Source organism: Macaca nemestrina, chromosome 3, assembly GCF_043159975.1.
Source record: "Macaca nemestrina isolate mMacNem1 chromosome 3, mMacNem.hap1, whole genome shotgun sequence".
Taxonomy (NCBI): Eukaryota; Metazoa; Chordata; class Mammalia; order Primates; family Cercopithecidae; genus Macaca; species Macaca nemestrina.
Window position 1 is genome coordinate 10,547,301 of NC_092127.1, and position 22,731 is coordinate 10,570,031.

Consider the following 22,731-nt stretch of genomic DNA (forward strand, 5'->3'; position numbering starts at 1 on the left):
TTTTTGATACATATAATAGTTACATAGCACTATAGCACAGCACTCAATATTTCTTAAGTTTACTTTAAGTATTGAGCATTGAACTCATATGTGATCTCGCAAAATATCTTGTCCAGTAAGTAACATTGTTAAGGAGTAGTTCTAACAAGTAGCATTTATTGAGAACTTCCTGTCTTCTAGACACTTTTCTCCTGCTTTTATATGCGTTAGTTTATTCTGTCCAAAACTTTTATGAAATAAATCACTGAAGTTACATTTTGACTTAGGCAATATGCTGTCCTCAGATCTGAACTTCTGGATATTGCTGTGCTGCACAGGGCCTGCACTGGTGGTCTCACTCCATCAGAGGCCTGGCACAAGTGTGCACAAGTGTTCATTCACCAGAATGTGGGATTTTTGTTTAGGAGGTAGTGGTGGAGTTACCGGCCCTCTGCTACCACTTGAGAATGACACGATAGCTGATATCCCAAATTTGTATGGAAGTAGTGAGTAGGTAGTAGAAATAAAGGCAGAAATCTCCTTTAATGAAAGAACTAGACTCCAGGGGAAGGTAGGAATCAATGAATTGGGGTGAAAATGAATTATTGGGTCTAATGCAGCAGTCATAGATGTTATAACTAATCAAAAATAAATATTAGCCAAAATTTGGGTAACTCAATTTACTTGGCGAAAGAATTCCATCAAGATATAGGATTTTGATATATGTTACTGGAAAAAAAGAATTAGAATTACTGATATGGAAGACGTGTCAGAAATTGTCCAGATAGAAATACAGAAACATAGAAGGAAGAATAATTAAAAAAAAAAAAAAACAGTTGTAGGCACGTACATACAAAATACATGTGGCATGATAACAGGGTCTGTGATTCAAGAAGAGAAGAGGAAAAATGGAGAAGAAGCCATATTTCAAGAGCTAATGGCTGAGAATTTTTCAACACTGGTGAAAGACTTAATGCATAAAGTCAAAATGTGCCACAAATAACAAGCAGGATAAAAACCCAACCCCTAATAAGGCACATCTGTTGGAAAACAAGAACAAAGAAAAAGACAGTATAACAAGTGGGTCATACAGGGAGGAGATAGTAAGACAGTAGATTGAACTAAATGTTATCACTAATTATATTACCTATCATGGAGTAAAATTTTCAATTACAAGACACTGACAAGCAGACTGAACATTAAACAGAAAACATAAGTTGCTTCCCCCCAAAAAAAGACACCTTGAATACAAGGCTATACAAAGACTGAATATTAAGATATAGACAAATGTCCTTGTAATTTTGGGTGTCATAAGCATGTTAAAATGTTTCACAATTCCTCAGTAGAAATTCTGAAATCTAAAATTCATAGTATGCCAAAAATTTGATCATCACTTTCAGTTCAAATATTTGACACAAACACTTTTGGAAGCAAGACTTGGGCTTATTTGACCTAAGGCTATCAGTCATCTTTCTTTATGCTTAAGTTGAACATTAATATCGTACTCCAGAGAAATTAAAGTCCTGTAGTTCCCCCATCCCAGTTTCATTTGTCATTGTTTCAGTTACCTCAGTCCACTGTGTTGGGGTCCGCGTGTTTCCTAAACAAAGGAATGAACACACAAGACAACACAAGACAAGACAAACATGGCGGCCGCCTCTAATGGTGCTTTATTTTATACAGTCGTTTGTGGAATGTTGCCAAGTCACAAGACACATTGTTGTTTTTCTGACCTTTCCCTGACTTTCTGGATTTTCAAGATGTTTACACATAAACAAGCCCCCAGGGTCTGCTGTTTGCAGCTGGCTCCTTTGTCCTCCCTGTTTACAGGATAGGAACGCCCTGCTTCCTTTGCAAGAGTAGGACTTATCGGGAACGTCTCATTTGCGAGCACGTAGTCCTCTACACCACTGCAGTTCAAAAACGTTAAATGAAAAATTCTAGAAATAGACAATTCATAAGTTTTAAACTGCATGCCATTCTGTGTAGTGTGGTGAAATCTTGCACATTCCCCCTCTATTCAGCCCAGAAGATGAATCCTCCCTGGACACTATAGTGGATGCTATCATCCCCTTAGTCACTTAGTAGAAGTCTTTTCATTTTTTACTTTTTTAAGAAACAAGGTCTTGCTCTATTGCCCAGGCTGGAGTGCAGAGGAACCATTATAGCTCACTGCAGCCTTAAACGACTGGGCTCAAGCAATCCTCCTGCCTCAGCCTCCTGAGTAGGTGGGACTACAGGTGATCCCACTACACCTGGCTAATTTCAATCTTGGTTCAAATCCATTATTGCGATATGACAGTGTGTTTGTATTCAAATAACCCTTATTTTAACTTAATAATGCCCTGAAAGTCCAAGAGTGCTGTGTCTAATTTATAAATTAGGCTTTACCATATGATATATGCATAGGACAAAACATGATATATATAGAGTTTGATGCCATCCATGGTTTCAAACATCCATTAATGATCTTGCAAAGTATTTCCCAGGGACAAGGAGGGACTATGGTGTTTGTTTACAAAGCTCCGCCCTTCCCTAAAGGAAAGATTTCATTACATACAAAATGTAGTATCTTGAAGATCATTTACAAACATTTTACTCTCTGGAAGCAGTGTACTTCCCTGACCCATTGAGGCAGGACCTGGTCATGTGATTTGTCTGTCTAATGAGATGGGAGCAGCTAAGATACATTCATCTCTGAAAATAAGTCTTAAATCCAAATACAAGTTCAGGTGGGTCTCTTTTTTTTTTTTATCTTGTATTTCATTTTTGGCAAGAGAATAGTTATCTCACTTAGAGGCTAGACAGGGACTATTTTCTCCTGCAATGAAAAGAGCTGCAGGGTCACCCCCCTACCCCCACCACCCCCGCTGACTCATAGCTGAGCTACTGTTTTTACGTAAGTGAGAAATAAACACTTGAAAATTTCTGTGTTGTTCAGGTTCTTCATTATCATGGATAAACAGGCTAATATAGGGTGATATATAATGTATTATGTTTCTAAAAACTGATTCTATTGTCAATGCTAAAAACACTAGCCCCCAGCGTTTTAGAAAAGGCACTGGGTTTATTGATATCTGTCAATTCAGTTAAGTCCAAGTCTCCCAGCAGCTTGGTGAGGGCTTCGAAAGGTTCTTGGTTATAACTATACATGTAGTTATCCGTGTTTGTATATAAGATAGGTTGAAAAATAATGTACAGAAATAATTGAGGGTGTTCTCAATATATGGAATAAGGAAAGAAAAAAATTAATTTCCAGAAAGCTTCCCTTACTTGTCTTTCTGCCCACCCATTTCCCGACTGTCTCATCCAATACACAAGACAGGAGAAATAGCTAATCGGATTTGCCGTAATCAAACACATTGATTTGCTTGTAGGGGAGATTGTGGTTTTAAAAGACGTAAGCCCATGGTATACTCTTTTTGTTCTTTCTTTGTCTGTTAAGTTTTTGAATAAATTGACCTAGTATCTGACTTGTTTTTGTTTGTTAGTTTTGTTTTTTTCGTGTTGCTTTTTTGTTTTGTTTTGTTTTTTCAAATGGAGTCTTGCCCTGTCACCCAGGCTGGAGTGCAGTGGTGTGATCCGGCCTCACTGCAACATCCACCTCCCAGGTTCAAGCAATTCTCCTGCCTCAGGCTCAGGAGTAGCTGGGATTACAAGCAGGCACCACCACGCCTGGCTAATTTTTTGTGTGTTTTTCGTAGAGGCAGGGTCTCACCAGGTTATCCAGGCTGGTCTCAAACTCCTGACCTCAGGTGATCTACCTTCCTCAGCCTCCCAGTCCTGGGACTATAGGCATGATCCACCGTGCGTGGCTTAGTATCTGACTTCTTAAAACAAGTTCAATCCTATTTCTCTCCGCGTGTTTCCTTAATCATGTTTGTAAATTCCTGGTTACTGTATTAGACTCTTGAATAGAGTAGAAAGTGATAAGATGCTAGCATTTATATGTGGGGAAAGAAGGAAGTGTCATTTATGTCTTAAGTATTAAATAGATTTCTCTTCACGGCTTTATTATCACTATCTCAGTTGGTGAACTTAGCATTCATATAATTACTAAAATATATTATTTATTTTCCACTTGTAGAATCCTTCAAGAAGGAATATACTGGCCAGGTATTAATCAGGCAACCTCAATATATAAGCATAATATTGCCAAATACATTAAATTCTCATTTTAACTCCATCCATGCAAGAGCGTCATTAAAATGACGCACCTCAGAATATAGTGAATAAAAAAATAAATAAGAAGTTTACTCATAAATTAGCATGAGATTAGGAAGAATAAATCATGTCAGTAAGGACATAAGATATGTAGAAGGATAGGATGTTATAGTGAGAAAATGGTGTCTTGTATTTGGTGCATGTGTATTAGATATTTTCAGTGCTGGATTTTGACAGTGGGTGTGGTGTGGCCAAGCTGTGCACAGCTGAAATGAAAGTGATACCCAGTTACTAGAATTTATCAGGTCAGGAAATCATAAGGCTAAAGGGCAGTGGTGTGAATGTTGAAATTCCTCAGTTTCAAAGCTGAAATTGGGATGGAGTGAAAAAGGCATCAGATTCCCATGTGTTTGGTGAGTTTTTAGTTAATAGAATCTGTGAATTGATGATTAATCTTTTGACACTGGCAAGGGACATTTAGGGAAAAACAACTGTTTGTTGTATATGGGACATGATAGAGCATCTGAAGCTTTCATTTAAGAAGGCTGCAGAGGTAGCAAGATTCTTGGGAAGAGCTAGGTTTCACCAAATCAAGTATTTGGATTATAGGTTCTGAAAGAGATTGATTGTGTATGGTAATATGTTTATAAAGTATAATTGGCTCCTAAAAACTTAGGTGTGAGAGTTGGTGGGTAACATGACAAGAGAAAAATAAATTAAGAGGGAATTATTCAAGTTAATTGAATACCTTCCTGTGCAGTTAAGTTAGCTAGTTAACATATAAAAAAAATCTTCAATGATGGCCTATAAACATATACATTTTATAATGTATTTGAAATCATGACATCTTAGATTCTTACTCAGCATATCTGGCAAGCATCCAAATCTATACTTTACTTTAACTTCTATTTTTCTAGAAAGACAAGCTATATTTGTTTATGTGTAATCTTTTGGAGGTAGGTCTGTCCTACAGTATTCATCAGCATTAGCTGGTAGAGCTCATTAATGGCATTTGCAAGTCACTGATTATCTTGTGATGCTCATTTAATGAGGGAATTTAAACTCATTTAGAGTATCTGGGTGTTTTCTCGTGATCTCTTTGCTTATCTGAGTCTTCAACTGTATCCTACACATGTTTGTTCCAATATTCCTTCTTCACAAATCAGTTTTATTAATGATGGAAAGCAAAGTAAGTGTTGGTTGCTCATTTCTCTGCATAGTGTACGTTATATCCCAAGCAGAGTTTTCATGCATATTTAAAATATTATTTTTGACATATTTAAAATCTCTGACTTTCTTTGGGTCTCTGTCCTTCTTTCACAATATTATTAATATAGGTATGCTATGTTATGTTTATCTTTTATTGTGCTCTGATATTTTTGCCTTTCTTGCTCTTCTCAAGGGACTTAAAATGCTGAGTTGGTCAAGGATATGTACTGTATATCTCCCTTATGAATAACTTATTTTCTCAGTAAAATGATTTACAATTAGAGCATAAGAACTCATTATTGCAAAACATTCAGACTATAGATTTATGTCTCTCTGTATCTGCTTCCTAAAGTCTGAAATCTTCCTTTCAAAAAGTCATATTGATGAATATGTTGCTTTATAATTGGAGGCATTTTAGTGTGGCATTTAAGAGTGAAGGTCTTGGAGTCAGACAAGGCTGAAATTAAACCCCAAAGTTCTCATTTACTACATGTGAATTTAGTAATTCTTAATGAGTCCCAGAAACTACTTATTTGTCAATAAATGGCATAACAGTATACATCTAACTGGGTTACTGGGTCAACTTTATGAATTAATGATATAGAAAAATTAACATGATATATGACAAATCACAAGTATTTAATTAATCTTTCTTGTTATTGATATTAATCGTTTTTTCTTTGTAAAAGTGTACGTGTGTAATATTTCTTCAACTAATCACAAATCATTTGCCTTCAGAAGTTTGCAGGTTTCAAAACTATCTCTTACATCAATAAATATGGAATTTTTGAACCTTGTTTTCTTAATAAAAATAACATATTAGAACCTGTTTGAGGGTTGCTTTTTATTTTATTTTACTTACTGCTTAATTTATTCCTTCTTCTTTTAATTTATTTGTTATTCACGTCATCTTTTTGTTCTTACTTTTCTCATCACTCTGGCTTTTCTATTTTTAGCAACAGGATTTTTTTTTTGCTTTTTTACATGAAATTTCATTATATATTTTTCTAAATATTATCTGTATTGGTTTTGAGAATTTATTATAGATGGAGAAGTTTTCCTGAATATTATGACTGGAAAGCAAATGTCAATTATATCATGCTTGCAATGTTTTAAACGAATTGTATATAGCAAGGGGTCACACGCTCTTCTGTCCTCTCTCCACGAATACTAAAAGATCACTTTATGACAAACGATTCTATAGCTGATGCAGAGAAATGACATGTTGAGGTTAATGCCTGGTTGTTGCTTCTCTTTTTTAAGCATATATTTTTAATAATTATGTCATTTTACTTCATTTATGCTAACTAGTTAATGATTCAAATTTTGTACAAATATGTAACATTTTAACTTAAGCAAACAGAATTTAACCCTTATTAAAATTAGAATGACTGAGGAAATACAAGTAATTTTACATTATGCTATTCTACAATAATAAACATTTATGAAAATCTAACAGGCTGAATACCAAAGTTCACTGTGGTCCTTCCCCATCTTGTGGTTTTTGCATCTTACTGCAAAACTTCTGTGTCTGCTTCTGCGAAAGAAAGACAACTGAAGGATCATGTTCCAGCTGATAAATGCTTTGTTCACAGGCTTCTGGCCAGAAGTCATCGAATAGTTCACTCAACCAAACCACAGGAGGCTGGGGAATACGTGAGAGCAAGCACATGGCTATGTGATGACTAGGGAACATCTCAGCCACAGTAACCTTTCTCAGGTTTTTTTCGTTTCCTTATATTATTGTTTCCTAAGGAATTTTTCAAGGTAAGTACTCAATTGCATTGTTTGCTTTTCCTGATTCTATTGAAAGGTTCACGCTATATATTTTTTTCTCCTATTTTAATGTAATGTAATGAATTAAATCAATTATAGCAAACCCTCCTTTTATACCTAGGTCATATTATTTTAATATGTTACTGGATATGGATTGCTATTATTTACAATTTTTTCATCTTTTTCACAAGATACTCTAGCCTGAACGTTTATGTCCATGTGGTATCCCCTCAGATTTTAAGAGCTAAATTATATATGCTTATTATAAGATTTTCAGAGTTTCCTCTTTTTCTGTTCTCTGGGAAAGTTTTTGTAAGATTGGTATAATGTCTTCCCTAAATATGAAATAATTAACTGAATAAGCAATCTGGAATATAAATTCTTTATTTAATATAATAATAATATTTATTTATTTTATTAATAATACATTTAAAATAAATAAATAAAAATACGTTTAAAATGAATACATATTTTAAAATATAATTTTTTAAAAATAGAGCACATTCTTCATGCTTCCTATTATTTTCCAGTTGAAGATTGTGTTTTTTAGAGCAAAGATTCTCCTGATTGGGTTTATGCCAAATGTTGGAGGAGGAGGGGTGTGGATTGTGGGAACTGCTTCACCAACCTCTGTGTAGAACATGATGTAGTGTTGTTTGCATCAGCAACTATGCCAGATCCTTCTAAGAAATAATACGTAACGTGGGAGAATGTTCATTATCAAGCAACGTGGTGTCCTCTGTGCTAACAAACTTAGCTACTCGGCATAATGCATAATTTATCTACATGTCTACATCTTCTTTATTTGGCATATTGTGCCTACCAATATGTAAAGATAGTTTTTTTTTAATTGTGTTTTTTAAACAACTCACACTATTTAATCTTAAGCTTATTTTCCTAAAGTTGCTTTTATATTTTTGAAAAGTCTGCGGAACTTAAAGTAATATTATATTTTTTTAACCTTGATATTGGAAGCTTATATTTTCTCTCTTCCATTTTTCCTTGATTAATCCTGCTGCATGAATCCTGCTTCTTTTACAAATATAATCTTTTAAATGGCACAGTATTACCTTTGGTGATATTTTGATTGTACATTTCTTTCTAAGTACCTAAGTTTTATTTCATCGTTATTATTTGCTGTCTTCTATTTATTTAGGTTTAGTTTGTACTTTTCCCCAGATGTTTAGTTCATTTGGTATCAGCCATTTTTTTTTTTTTTCTAATATGTGCACTTAATGCTTTAAGTTTCTTTCTGAGCACTACTTTATCTGAATTAGAAAATGTCTTGCACAACATCTATTCATCATCAAACAGTTTAGATGTTTTCCTCATTATTACTTCAGTTGTTTTCTGTCATTCCTTATGCCAAATAGAAATTATGAAAGGATTAAAATGATATAAATATACCAATGAATTTAAGAAGTAAACAAAGCCAATATCTGATTCAATAATTTTTTCTAACATTATTTCAGACATTTGATTTCTAATTTATTTTCAATAATAGCTACATGTTGCTTAACATTTCCTATTGAATTCCATATAAAATAATAGAGAAATTCTATATTCATTTGTTAATATTTATTTTTTATGTTGGAATGCTATGCAAATGTCAAGGAAGTTGAAGAAGTGATTTCATTATGGGGGGCAAAATCTAATGTAAATTATCTTTACCCCAAATTGTTTCAGAATATAATTGCGTAAATTTAAAATATGGGAGAGAAACTGGGGGAATAATGAAAATTTTAAAATGTATTAATAAACAAAGCTAGTAATAATGACCACACTTTTTACATATAGAAAATCCTTACTCCATGAAGCAAGTTAACACTTTTAAGTATTTACCCTGTTTTTTTTAAATCATTTATCAAACTACTTTTTAAAGAAATAATAAGTGACAATTTTAAGAGTAGAACTAAATGACAAAAGATTTTTTTTTTTTGTTTTTTACTTAGTGATTTAAAAGGGAACCTATTGTTAAAATTATAAGAAATAATAGATCAATATCTATTATGAACATGGATGCAAAAGTCTTCAATGAAATATTAGCCAGATAAATCCAGCAATATAAAAATAATTTATTCTGGCCAGGTGTGGTGGCTCATGTCTGCAATCCCAACACTTGGGCAGACTGAGGTGGGCAGATCACTTCAGGTCAGGAGTTTGAGACCAGTCTGGTCAACATGGTGAGACCCCCATCTCTTCTAAAAATATAAAAATTAGCTGGGCATGGTGGCACATGCCTGCAATCCAAGCTACTAGGGAGACTGAGGCAGGAAAATTTCATGAACCCAAGAGGCAGAGGTTGCAGTGAGCTGAGATGGAACCACCGCACTCCAGTTTGGATGACAAAGTGAGATTCCACCTCAAAAAAATTAGAAAAATAAAGATAAAAGTAATTTATTCTATGACAAAGTGACATTTATCTCAGAAATGCAATGTTGATTAAAATCTGAAAATATGTTAGTGTCATATATCATAAGAGTAAAATAAAAAACAAATGATTATTATAATAGCAGCAAAAAACTTCTGGAAAAATTCAACAAAAATTTGTATCAAAATTTAATGTTTTGATAAAAAACACTCCAAAAACCAGAAATAGAAGGAATCTTTCTCTAGTCGATAAAGGGCATTTATGAAAAACACACAGCTAACTTACACGTAATGGTGAAAAACTGTATGCTTTTTCCCTAAGATAAGGATTAAAAGAGGGATATCTGTTCTCACCATTTCTATTCAGTGTTGAACTAGTAGTACAACTGAGGGCAATTAGGCCAGAAAAATAAACTAAAAGTATTGATACTGGAAATAAACCAGAAAGACTGTCTCTATTCCCAGATGGCATGATCCTGTATATAAAAAAATCTAAAGAACTGAGTAAAATTATTAGAACTAATAAACAAATTCAGCAAATTTGCAGGACACAAGATAAATATGTGAAAATTAATTGTATTTTTATACACTTTAAAAAGCAATTAAAAATAAAATTAAAAAATGATTTCATTTATAGTTGCATAAAAAATACTTAAATTTAATAAAAGTACTGTAAAATGTACTCTGAAAACTACAAAACACTGTTGAAAGAAGTTCAATACTTAAATAATTTTTTAAAATTACATCTTCGTGTACTATAAGATTTAACATTAAGATAGAAATACTAACCAAATTTCCCTCCAGATTCTATGCAGTCCATATCAGATTTTCAGATTACTTGTGCAGTTGATAAGATGAATGCAAACTTCATATAAAATTAAATGGAACCCAGAACAGCCAAAACCATCTTGAAAAACAAGAGTAAAGTAGGGGGACTCATATTTCCCAATTTTGAAACTCACTAGAAAGCAACAATAATCAAGGTGGTGTGATACTAGCAAAATGATAAAAGTATAAGCCATGGGATAAAATTAAGAGTCCAAAAATAAACCCATAGATCTATAGTTATTGATTTTCTAGAACTTAACCAAAACTGTGTAATGGTGAAAGAATGATAATTTTAACAAACTGTCCTGGGACATCTGGATCATCACATACAAAAGAATAAAGTTAAACTCACACTATATAAAAATTAACTCAAAATAAATTAAATTTAAATATAGGAGCAAAAACTATACAATGCTTAGAAGAAACTATAAGGGCCAACTTTTTGACCTTATACTTGGCAAGGGATTCTTAAATACAACACAACAAGCATTAGCAACAACAACAACAAATAAATAAACTAGACTTCATCAATATTAAACATTTTTACATTTCAAAGGACACCATCAAGACAGTGAAAAGGCAACCTATGTAATGGGATAAAATATCTAAAAGTTACATATCTGATAAGAGGCTTGTTTCCAGAATATATAAAGAGAACTTACAACTCAGTAACATAGATACAAATAACTCAAATTTTTTAAATGAGTACATAATGTTAATTAACATTTCTTTAAGTAAGATTGCAAATAACCAATAGGCAAATGAAAAGATACCCAATTTAATTCATCATCAGGTAAATTAAGTCAAAAATATAATGAAATACCACCTTATACCCACTAGGAAGTCTAGAACTAAAAAGTCAGATAATAAATGCCGGCAAACAAGTGGAGAAAGCAGAACCCTCATATAGTGCTGGTGGAAATGTAAAATGGTATAGCGTCTTTGAAAAATATTCTGGTGACCCCTTACATGATTACACAGAGATTTTCCAAATGGCCCAGCAATCCCACTCCTAGGTACATACACTTGGAGGAATGAAAATTACGTTTACAAAGAAACTTGCACAAAAACATTTGCAGCAATGTTATTCATAATAGTCAAAAGGTATAAACAATTCAAATGCCCATCAACTGACGAATGAATAAACAAAATGTGGTATATACGTGTAAAGTGACATTATCCAATTATAAAAAGGAATGAGGGAGGATAAGGTCCAAGAATCATTTGAGGCCAAAAGTTGCAGACCAACCTGAACCACGTAATGGAAATGAAGTATTGGATGCATAGTATAACAGGATGAACCCTGAAAACATTATGTTAAGTGAAAGAAGTCAGTCACATAGGACTACATAGATAATTCCCTTAATATAAAATGTCCAAAACAAGGAAGCCCATAGAAACAAAAACTAGGTGAGTGGTTGACGAGGGCTGAAGGAAAGAGAAGGATCACAGAGTGGTGATAGCTAACGTGTACCAAGTTTCTTTCTGTAGTGACAAAAATGTTCTAAAATTGCTTGCAAATATAGATGCTCTTCAACTTGCAATGAGGTTATGTTTTAATAAACTCATCATAAGTTTAAAATACTGCATGTCAAAAATGTATGTAGTATGCCTAAACTACTAGAGTATTATAGCTTAGCCTCTCCTACTTCAAATGTGCTCAGAAAACTTACATTAGCCTAAAGTTAGGCAATGTCATCTAACACAAATCCTATTTTATAATGAAGTGTTGAATACCTCATATAATATATTGAGTGTTGTACGGAAAATAAAACAAAGAACGGTTGTATGGTTATGTAAAGTATGGTTTCCACTGAATACATATCACTTTCACACCATAGTGAAGTTGAAAAGTTGTAAGTTCATTGAAAGCTGGGGAATGTCTGTATCAGTGAATATACTAAAAACCATTGAATTCTATATCTTAAATGTGTAAATTATATGTCCTGTTAACTATATTTCAATAAAGCTGCTTTAAAAATATTCTTTGACAACTGTATTATACGTGAATATGTAGTCAAAACCAAAGTTGTAAAGGAACAATTGCAATAATTTCTACAATTTTACAAGTGCTTGATATACAACCCAAGCTACAAATAGAGCCCTGTGTCAAGCAGCATATACCAATTTATCCCAGCATTTTTGTAGGACATCCTGTTGATGCTGGAGATGGCAGCCATGGCTCATTCCTTCATTTCCTCAGGATTGTGAGGTTCTTGACTCATACTCATAAAGATGTCAATGATATGATATCTTAGGGGTCCGGGGGAACTACTATTCCAAGGCAAGCTGGTGTTTCAGGAAAAAGCCCTCCCCATTTCCTTTGAATATATTCATAAAATTAATAACTTCTAGACTGCATAATGTATGTGAGAGGGAAGCCACATTTTCCTGCAAAATGGCATTCATAAAGACTTTCTAAAGCTGCGGGAAAACCCTTCAGTGTGAGGCAATTTATAACCCATCACTACATTCTTTACACACACACACACACACACAAACAAACACACACACACACACACACAGAGGCTCAAAGATTTATAGTCTTATCACTGAATTAAAAACAATTTGCAGAGTCAACTTTGTCTTCCATGTGAGCCTAGAAATGACAGCTGAAATTTTATTTTCCCTTATCTACCTCCAGCAGGGTTTACTGGGTGAACAAAAGGGTTTCACCTTTAACCAATCAAAGAGGAACATGAAACTCTCAAGCAGCCCTCCCTGTTGATGAACTAGGCTGAATGGTGACGCAAAGATGATTCGTGGCTTTTCAGCTATGTGAAATGTAAGAGCAGTTCAAACTTAATGCCTAATACATGTTTACTAGGCACTGAACAATACATTTTTGAATGTGTTCAATTAGTTTGAATTATTTTGCATATACTCAATAAAAATTACATGTTTTCATTCATATTTTTTATAAATTTGTATTTTACTATTTACCAAGGTATCTAAGCACACTTTAAAATAGGCACACATAGATATCACACTGTCTTAGTCCATTCAGACTGCTATGCCATAAATTGGTTTGCTTATAAACTAAAAAAATCTATTTCTCACCGTCTGGGGGCTGGGAAGTCCAAGATCAACATGACAGCAGATTTGGTGTTTGGTGAACAATCACTTCCTCACAGATGGCCATCTTCTCATTGTAGCCTCATGTGACAGAAGGTTCAGTGTGGAGATCTCTCTGGGATCTCTATTATAAGGGGATGAATTTCATTCGTGAGCGTTCCACCCTCATAACCTAATCACCTCCCAAAGGTTCTACAACCCAAAACCATCACCTAGAGTATTAGGATTTGAACATATAAATTTTGAGGGAATGCAGACATTCAGTCTATTGCACATACCATAATACTGTGTCACTTTATAAAGCATCATGACTTTTATATATGCAATTCATGCTCAGAGCAATTCTTGAAGACAAATATGACCTCCATTTTATAGATAAGAAAACTGAGGCTCAGAGAGACAAAGTCACTTGATCAATGTCTGGCCATGAGCAGGTCATAGAACTGGGATTTGTTCCCAACCCTAGCTAAATCTATGACTCTAAAATTAACTTTTATTCACTATAAATTAACCATAAATATCAATCAGGTTCAGTGGCATGCCTCTGTGTGTATGTTTACTTTGCTTATTTATTTGGATGTAGTCAGAAAATAATTGTTACTATTTAGTTCATTATGTTTACTATAATTTGTTCACATGTTTGACATTGTATATTTCCCAACACTGTTACTTAGAATATAGAGATTTGTGACAGTTATACCTTCATTGTTCACTGTATACTTCATCATTATAAACTTACCTAATTTATTACTTTAAAATAGATTTTTGCCTGTGTCGGATAAAGAAAGTATATAATAAAAAATATTAAGAAAAAAAGTGCTGCTAAGCATTGAATTCTGATGTTCAATATATTTGTGTTCAAAATCACACACATACAAGCACTGTGTACACAGGCATGAGGTTATCATAATCTAATCAGAATCTATCTGTAATTAAGGTGAAGCAAGAGGCAAAGCCTTTCTTGTTGAATAGCTGGATTATTGATAATATTTTCATCAGGTCCCTTCAAGGTAAATCAAGAATCTTTCGGCCCAGCACAGTGGCTCACACCTGTAATCCCAGCACTTTTGGAGGTTTATGTGAAATCTTTCTACTTTTTTCATGTGGGTATTTATTTCTATAAACTTTCCTTTTAGAACTGCTTTCTGCTATATCCTATATGTTTGGGTATGCTGTATTTCAATTTTTATTTTTCTCAATAAGTCTCTAATTTCTTCGTTAATCTAATTATTCTTCAGGAACACATTATTTTATTTAATTTCTATGGATCTGTACAGCTTCCAATGTTCCTTCTGCTATCGGTTTCCAATTTTATTTTGTGGTGGTCAGAAAAGATGTTTGATACGATTTTAATTTTTAAAAAAATTTGTTAAGACTTATTTTGTGACCTAACATATGGTTTATCCTGGATCACTCGAAGCCAGGAATTTGAGAACAGCCTGGGCAAAAAATTGAGACCGTTTCTCTACAAAATGTTAATAAATTAGCCAGGTGTGGTGGTGCCCACCTGTAGTTCGACCAACTATAGAAGCTGAGTTGGGAGAATCGTTTGAGCTCAGGAGTTTGAGGCTCTAGTGGCTTATGATCACACCACTGCAGTGTGGCCTGGGTGACAGAGTGAGACTGTGTCTCTAATTAAAAAAAAAAAAAAATATTTAAAAGAAATTTAAAAATTTTTTAAAGTGTTTTTTTTTTTTGTTTTGTTTTGTTTTGTTTTGTTTTGTTTTTTGTCTTTTTGCCTTTTTGCTTGCCTGAGTTCTCATTGGTCAACTGATACTTTCAATACCTGCAAAAACTGGGACGCAAAAACTGTACCTTCCAATGAGAGTATTTATATCATGTTCCAGGAGTGGCTGAATTTTACAGAGAGGAAAAAAATAACAACAACAACAACAACAACAAGAAACTCACTTTGTGTTCTGGGTCTTAAATTTGGGTGTTTAATTGGTGCAATAAATATCAGAAATAGAAAAAAAAAAAAAACCTATCAAACCTCCAAAGTTATTTCTGATGTCTTTGGGGCAACAAATCAAACTGCAAGATGACATTCTGGTTATATGCTTTGATACCGGTCAGTCTGCAAAGTTGTTATTTAGGTTTTGCAAAAAAGTATGTGTAACTGCAAAGTGATTTCATGACACTTGTGTTTTGCAATACATTGTTACTAAAAAAGCTTTAAAATATTTACTATTATTTTGTATCATAGCACCTTACACTTTTACATTGATATGATAAACCTACTTCCTTTATGTATTAATGATGTATAGTTAGTTGTTCTTTTATAATTCTATATGAGGCTTTTTAATGTTTTTTGTCCGTTTGTTTTTGTTTGTTTGTTTGTTTTGGGGGAGATGGAGTTTTGCTTTTGTTGCCCAGGCTGGAGTGCAATGGCACAATCTTGGCTCACTGCAACCTGCGCCACCCAGGTTCAAGTGATTCTCCTGCCTCAGCCTCCCGAGTAGCTGGGATTACAGGCATGTGCCACTACACCCAGCGAATTTTGTGTTTTTTTGTAGAGACGGGGTTTCTCCATGTTGGCCAGGCTGGTCTGGAACTCCCAACCTCAGGCGATCTGCCTGCCTTGGCCTTTTAATGTTTTATTACAACCCTATAGTCTTTAAATATGCTTGTAATTCTTTTAAATTTAGGATGTATAGCCCGTTCATAATTATTGCTATAGGACATGTGGTTTTGCTTTTGTTATCTTTATATTATTACTAATATTATTATCATATTTATTTCTATTTCTTCCATTTTTATGTGGTTACTAAGTTTTACAATTCAGTCAAATGCTGTATTTTAAATCTATATCACCTTAAAACCAACCATTTGCGACAAGGGAATATGAAAATAATTTTTTTTCTCTATCTACTTTTGCTACTCAATTCTCAGTCTTTGTCAATAAATTATTAAGAAATTTTAACAGTTGTTATGTTGTATTATATTATTTTTTTCTAATATTCTCATACATTAAATTTTACATATAATTGAAGCATAAACATCAATTGGTTTTAATATTTCCAAGAATTTCTTTTATAAATATTTCATAATGCTTAGGAAACCTTTATTTGATGGTAGGAACACCTGAAAATCTCATATCTTGCATTTGCCTTCACAAAAAAAGTTAATTTTGCTGGGTATAAAATTTTAGAATTCAAAACTTATATTTGAACAATCTTATACATGTAAAGCTTTGGTATTATAACATTTAGTACTTCAGTTAACATATTAAATAACAACATAATTTTTAATAATTTTTAAAACTTTATTTTTATTTATTTATTCTTTTAGAGACAAGGTGTCACTCTGTCACTCAGGCTGGAATGCAGCGGCACAATCTCTGCTCACTGCAACCTCCACCTCCCAAGCTCAAGTGAGCCTAGTACCTCAGCCTCCTGAGTAGTTAGAACTGCAGGCATGTACCACCATATTTGGCTAATTTTTGTATTTTTTGTTTAGACAAAAGTTTCACCATGTTGCCCCGGCAGGTCTCAAACTCCTGGACTCAAGTGGTCTGCTCACCTCAGCCTCCCAAACTGCTGGGTTTATGGGTGTGAACCACCATGCATTGCTTAAACTACTTTTTTGTGAGGATTTTTAGTTTTATTTACTTAAAATGTTTCAATATTACTGAGAATATTAGATGAAAATATTAGAATAAATAAATACTTAGAATATTTGATGAAAAGGTCATATTGATAGTGCTGGAGATTTTGTTGGTTGTCACAATATTTCTGGAAAGATGTTTGGCAGAATGTAACAAAAGTGATACAAAATGTTAGAGGTTATTTGAGCCGATGAAATTACATGCCCAAAAAATTTGCAAACTCAAGCACTATACAAGAATTATTATTTAGTTCAGATGAATGTTATAGCATTTTATTTCTCATTGTCTATGTCAACGCCTATCTGTTTCATCCATTTGAGAGTCTATTTCAGAGAAACCAATTATCTCCATGTGTACTTTCTACTGCTTTCCTCAATCTTAATAACTGTAATCATTTATTGTTTTATCTCCGTGTTTATTAGTTCTCCATATTCTGAGAATCCCACGGTATCTTCTATTATACAAACATGATTTCCTACTTTTGGGCTACATATTCTCTAAGTATAATTTAAATCTCTTTTGTTTTAGATACCCGAATACTGAAAACTGACAGCATGTGACAGTTTATTTCATCGGCTTGTAAAGATATCCATTGCAGTTACATATCTTAAAATCGCAAGCTCCAGTTTTTGTTTTTGTATTTGTTTGTTTTTGTTTGTTTGTTTTGAGATGGAGTTTTGCTCTTGTCATCTGGGCTGGAGGGCAATGGTGCGATCTTGGCTCACTGCCACCTCTGCCTCCTGGGTTCAAGCAATTCTCCTGCCTCAACCTTCCAAATAGCTGGGAATACAGGCACTCGCCACCATGCCTGACTAATTTTTGTATTTTTAGTAGAGATGGGGTTTCACCATGTTGGCCAGGCTGGCCTCAAACTCCTAACCTCAGGTGATCCGCCCACCTCAGCCTTCCAAAGTGCTGGGATTACAGGCATGACCACCACACCCGGCCACAAGCTCCAGTTCTATGCAGATCTTCTATTATTGGAAATGTGAACCTTTTCTAAACTTTCTTCTGATTTCTGCAGTAAATTATTTTCAATAATATGATTTACTTGAGTCTTAAAAATTATGCGATGTCTTATTTAAGACATGTGAGGTCCCATTTTGCCATTTTATCTTTGAATTATACAGGGCAGCATCAGTTAGCATGTGAGGGCCAGCAGACGTATTGAAGGTTACACTTGGTTATACACTTTGTCTAGCTGTGCAGTCATCAAATCCTCTTTTCAGACCTATTGCTAGGCAGGGGAATTTATTTCAACTTCCAGTTACTAATGAGATTATACAAATTATCTTTCTTCTGTAGGAGAAGTAGCATCTTTCTCTCAGTCCATATTATAGATTCTCTATTATTCCTATGCAGGGGATGCAAAACCACTTGGATGGAATACTGCTAGAGATTGCCTCTTTCTCCATTCCTACTTCAGGAATTTTATTGGTTTTAATTTGCACATCCCATAATAAGCCATTAATTTATTTATCTAGTTCTACTTCCTTATTTTTAGAAACAAAAAATTAAATTGATCAAAAATCTAACATGAAATATACTTGCACTCATAGGTGGGAATTGAGCAATGAGATCACTTGGACACAGGAAGGGGAACATCACACACCGGGGCCTGTTGTGGGGTGCGGGGAGCGGGGAGGGATAGCATTAGGAGAGATACCTAATGTAAATGACCAGTTAATGGGTGCAGGACACCACATGGCACATGTATACCTATGTAACAAACCTGCACGTTGTGCACATGTACCCTAGAACTTAAAGTATAATAATAATAATAACAGAAAAGAAATATACTTGCAGAATATTTGATGAAAAAGTCATATTGATAGAGTGCTGGAGATTTTGTTGGTTGTCATAGTATTTCTAGAAGGATGTTGGGTAGAATGCAACAAAAATGATACAAAATATTGGAAGCTATTTGAACTGATAAAATGACAGTTATTGCTACAAAGAAATCATTAGAGATATTCAGAAATCTTTAAACTATACATGTGTTTAGTATTATATATATCAGTAAGATTTTAGTTTGGATTTAAATATTTAAAACAAAGATATTCAAAAATAATTATGGGATAAAATGAAATAATTACATCTATGGATTTATAAAAATTTCTTGAAAATCTTGTTATAAATGAGATTCATTAGCATGTCAAAATATTCAAAAGTAATATTAAATGAAATGAGGTTAGGTTAAAATATTAAAACAAAGAACTGACAATAATATAAAAGATAGAATATAGATTATGGCCAGGCGCGGTGGCTCAAGCCTGTAATCCCAGCACTTTGGGAGGCCGAGACGGGCGGATCACGAGGTCAGGAGATCGAGACCATCCTGGCTAACACGGTGAAACCCCGTCTCTACTAAAAAAAAAGACAAAAAACTAGCCGGGCGAGGTGGTGGGCGCCTGTAGTCCCAGATACTCGGGAGGCTGAGGCAGGAGAATGGCGTAAACCCGGGAGGCGGAGCTTGCAGTGAGCTGAGATCCGGCCACTGCACTCCAGCCTGGGCAACACAGTGAGACTCTGTCTCAAAAAAAAAAAAAAAAAAAAAAGAATATAGATTATATTTTGAGATAGTGATATTTTATCTTTATATTTTGTGGTGTTTTCTATATTTTGTATAATAAGTATAGATTACATTCATCAAATAAAAATTATGATAAAATTACTGCAACAATTTCTTGGGGCTAAGTGGTTTTCTAATTTTACTTATAACTTCTTTCTTAATTTGTTAGGAACACATTTTGAAGAGAATGTAAAATTCAATATACTGGTCTGATACATTGTTAACTACGGACTTTATTGGTCTTCACCTCTTCCTATATGGATGCTATGATAAAATCTTACTGCAATATTACAGCAGTGACCCATTTCTTTGTGTATTATGGTTTGACAATATAAGAAAAATTAAGTAAAATTAATTATATTAAATATTTTTATGTAGTTACCAATTGGGACAACTGAAGATTTGCATATTCATGAGTTGCTTCTGTGTGTGTGTGTGTGTGTGTGTGTGTGTGTGTGTGTGTGTGTGTTTGACTATAGTTCCTGGAGACATAAATACGACTCAACTTTTTTTTTTTTTTTTTTGAGATGAAGTCCCACTCTTGTCACACAGGCTGGAGTGCAATGGCACAATCTCGGTTCACTGTAACCTCCACCTCCCCAGTTCAAGTGATTCTCCTGTCTCAGCCTCCCCAGTAGCTGGGATTTCAGGTGCCTGCTGCCATGTCCAGCTAAATTTTGTATTTGAATTCCTGCCCTCAGACCATCTGCCCGCCTGGGACTTCCAAGACTCAACATTTTGTGCTTCATTATGTCATATTTTCTATTTAGTAGAATTATTTCTTTAAATTTTCAATTAAATCTTATATTTAAAACAAATTATATTAGACCTACTGTTTGAGTTCCTGAAAAGATTATATAGGTTAAAAAGATCATATAGTTTTTAAATGAAAAAATTAGCAACACTAACAACCATCAGTATTTTATCCAAAAATGTATATTTTCAATTAAAACTCAAAATAATGCTGGTGTATAAAATATATTATAAATGAATACTCATATATGTATATTAGAGCATGTATTTTAAAATATTAAAATATGCTAATAAATATGCATGATGTTTATAGATTTATTATATTGAAATGCAGACAATATTTAAAGTAAATAGCATACAATTTTATAATACAATCATATGTAAATATGATTATATACAACATTGATATTGATCATGTCTGTCACTGCTACAAAACAGTTTTTTAAATACAGACTTTAAAATTTTGTTGGATAGCATATCATGTTGGTAGATTTTTTGCATGTTTATATTATTTTAAAATTAAATGGCTAATGTGGAATAATAAGTTTTAAAAAATGATTCATAATTTCCTGTCAACTTATGTTGGTATATATGTCATGTTTATTTTTATTTTTTCATGCTCTCAAGGTATAAAAAGCACATCTGCTATCTGAATATTTTTATTGAAATGCTGCAGAAATTGAAATAGTTTCTACTCCTGGACACTAAAATATCACCTGCTTTTGGTTAGTTAATTGAACTAGTAATTATTCTTGAACATGTGGGTTGGTTGTTTTCTGCCTGAAATAATTACTCAATGAAGCTTACACTAGGTCTTTCAGCAGGAAGCTAACAATTGGGGTGTTGGTAGAAGAATGTACATAACACTTTTGTGTCTGCTGCCAGATGGAGAAGCAGATGGGTGTGTAATACATGCAAAACTAACTACATGATCTAAAATCTGCTTACTACCCATTATCAACAAGGTCAAGGTTTCTGAAAATCAAATTTATCCAACCAACAGATTACTTAAAACTAGATAAGAACAGGTTTTCATTAATAAGTCTATATTTTACCTGCAAATTATATTTGAGCCAAATAGTATATTTATTTCCTGTTACTAAAATGTATAGTAATGCTGATTTTTATAAGTTTATATGACTAATCAGGTAGTTACGAAAAAGAAAATGAGGCTACTTCTTAGTGTTTCTTTTTTATGTCCTTCCCAGAGTAAAGATTTAAATAATTGAACAATTCAATTTGGTAAAAATATCTCCCTAAAGTGCGGTAAATAGAGATTTTAGTTTGAAGACAAATTTACATTTGTACCATGTAGGCCTGTGTATCCATGAGCATCTATACACACATGCATATGATTTATTATAATTACTGCACTCTGCTATCCTAGAGAAAGAAGTTCAAATTTGTCCAACATATTTGTTTAATATATTCATTGGGATTTTAAACTTAGTTACATGATTCCTATAAAAACATTATTTAATGTTTAACATTCCCATAAAACATTAATTAATCAGTGTTACTCAAAGCAAAGTGTACTTATTTCAGATAATCACTAGTTACGCATCAAGGTTTCCTTATGTGTTTGTCATTACAAAGGAAAAAATAAACTACTGAAGAATGTGTTCATGTCACTAACTCAAAAAGGGAAGTTAATCATAATAATCAGAAAATAACACTCAAAAAGTACTGCTTACCTGAAGGCATTAGCTGCCAGATCCATTCTAGTAGGAACACTTAGGAAGTAATTTGGTTAACTGCTGGTGGTTGAGTACCTCATGCTCAACCACCAACTAGCATGGGTTTTACTTCCAGGAGCCCCACCAGTTACTTGTTGTGAGGATCTAAGAAAGATCTCATAGCTTTAACAAGTGGGTGGGAAGAGGGGGAGCAATTCTTCTGGAATATGCCCAAAGCCTTCTCCATTAACAAAGGCCTCCTCTCCAGTTCTTTACCAGAGCCTTACACAGCTGGATAAAAAGCATTTTTCCCACTCCAGGCCTCTACGGTCTTCTTGTCTTACCTAACTGGGAGGGAAGCAAAACAACATAAGAAGAACAGCTTCAAAGTTCAGAGGCCAAAGACACAAACTCGCTAAATGAGACTTAATCATAAGACTATAGAATGTTTCTCCCTCATTCCATACTCTACCACAGCAACCATAGAGTTTCACTGTAATGATAGTGGACTGTAGGCGAAGGACCTGCAAGATGTAGACTCTCTCTGAGGAGATGTCCATAGAGAAACCCAAAATCAAGAGGGGAGATTAAATAATGACACTGTAGGAATTTGAAGTATCAGGCATGGTATGGTAATCAAATTCAGGCTCCTCTTCAAATACACGCAATTTCTCACAGCAGAGGATTTTTTTTTTCAATTACTCTTATCCAATACTACATGT

General features: G+C 33.7%; 1 long non-coding RNA gene across 4 annotated transcripts in view; it reads right to left on the bottom strand.

Annotated features, from left to right (window-relative positions):
• Positions 1-22,435, bottom strand: part of LOC139362143 (uncharacterized) — a 55,876-nt gene extending 33,441 nt beyond the window's left edge. For 2 of the 4 annotated variants that reach the window (XR_011620473.1, XR_011620472.1), the window contains exons 1-2: positions 22,028-22,434; positions 13,387-13,525 (exon numbers count right to left, since the gene is read on the bottom strand). This is a non-coding gene — a long non-coding RNA (uncharacterized lncRNA). Of the gene's footprint in view, positions 1-13,386; positions 13,526-18,808; positions 18,878-22,027 lie in introns of all 4 variants that reach the window. The other 2 variants (XR_011620474.1, XR_011620475.1) reach the window with 2 other exon arrangements.
• Between the last annotated feature and the right edge of the window lie 296 nt (positions 22,436-22,731).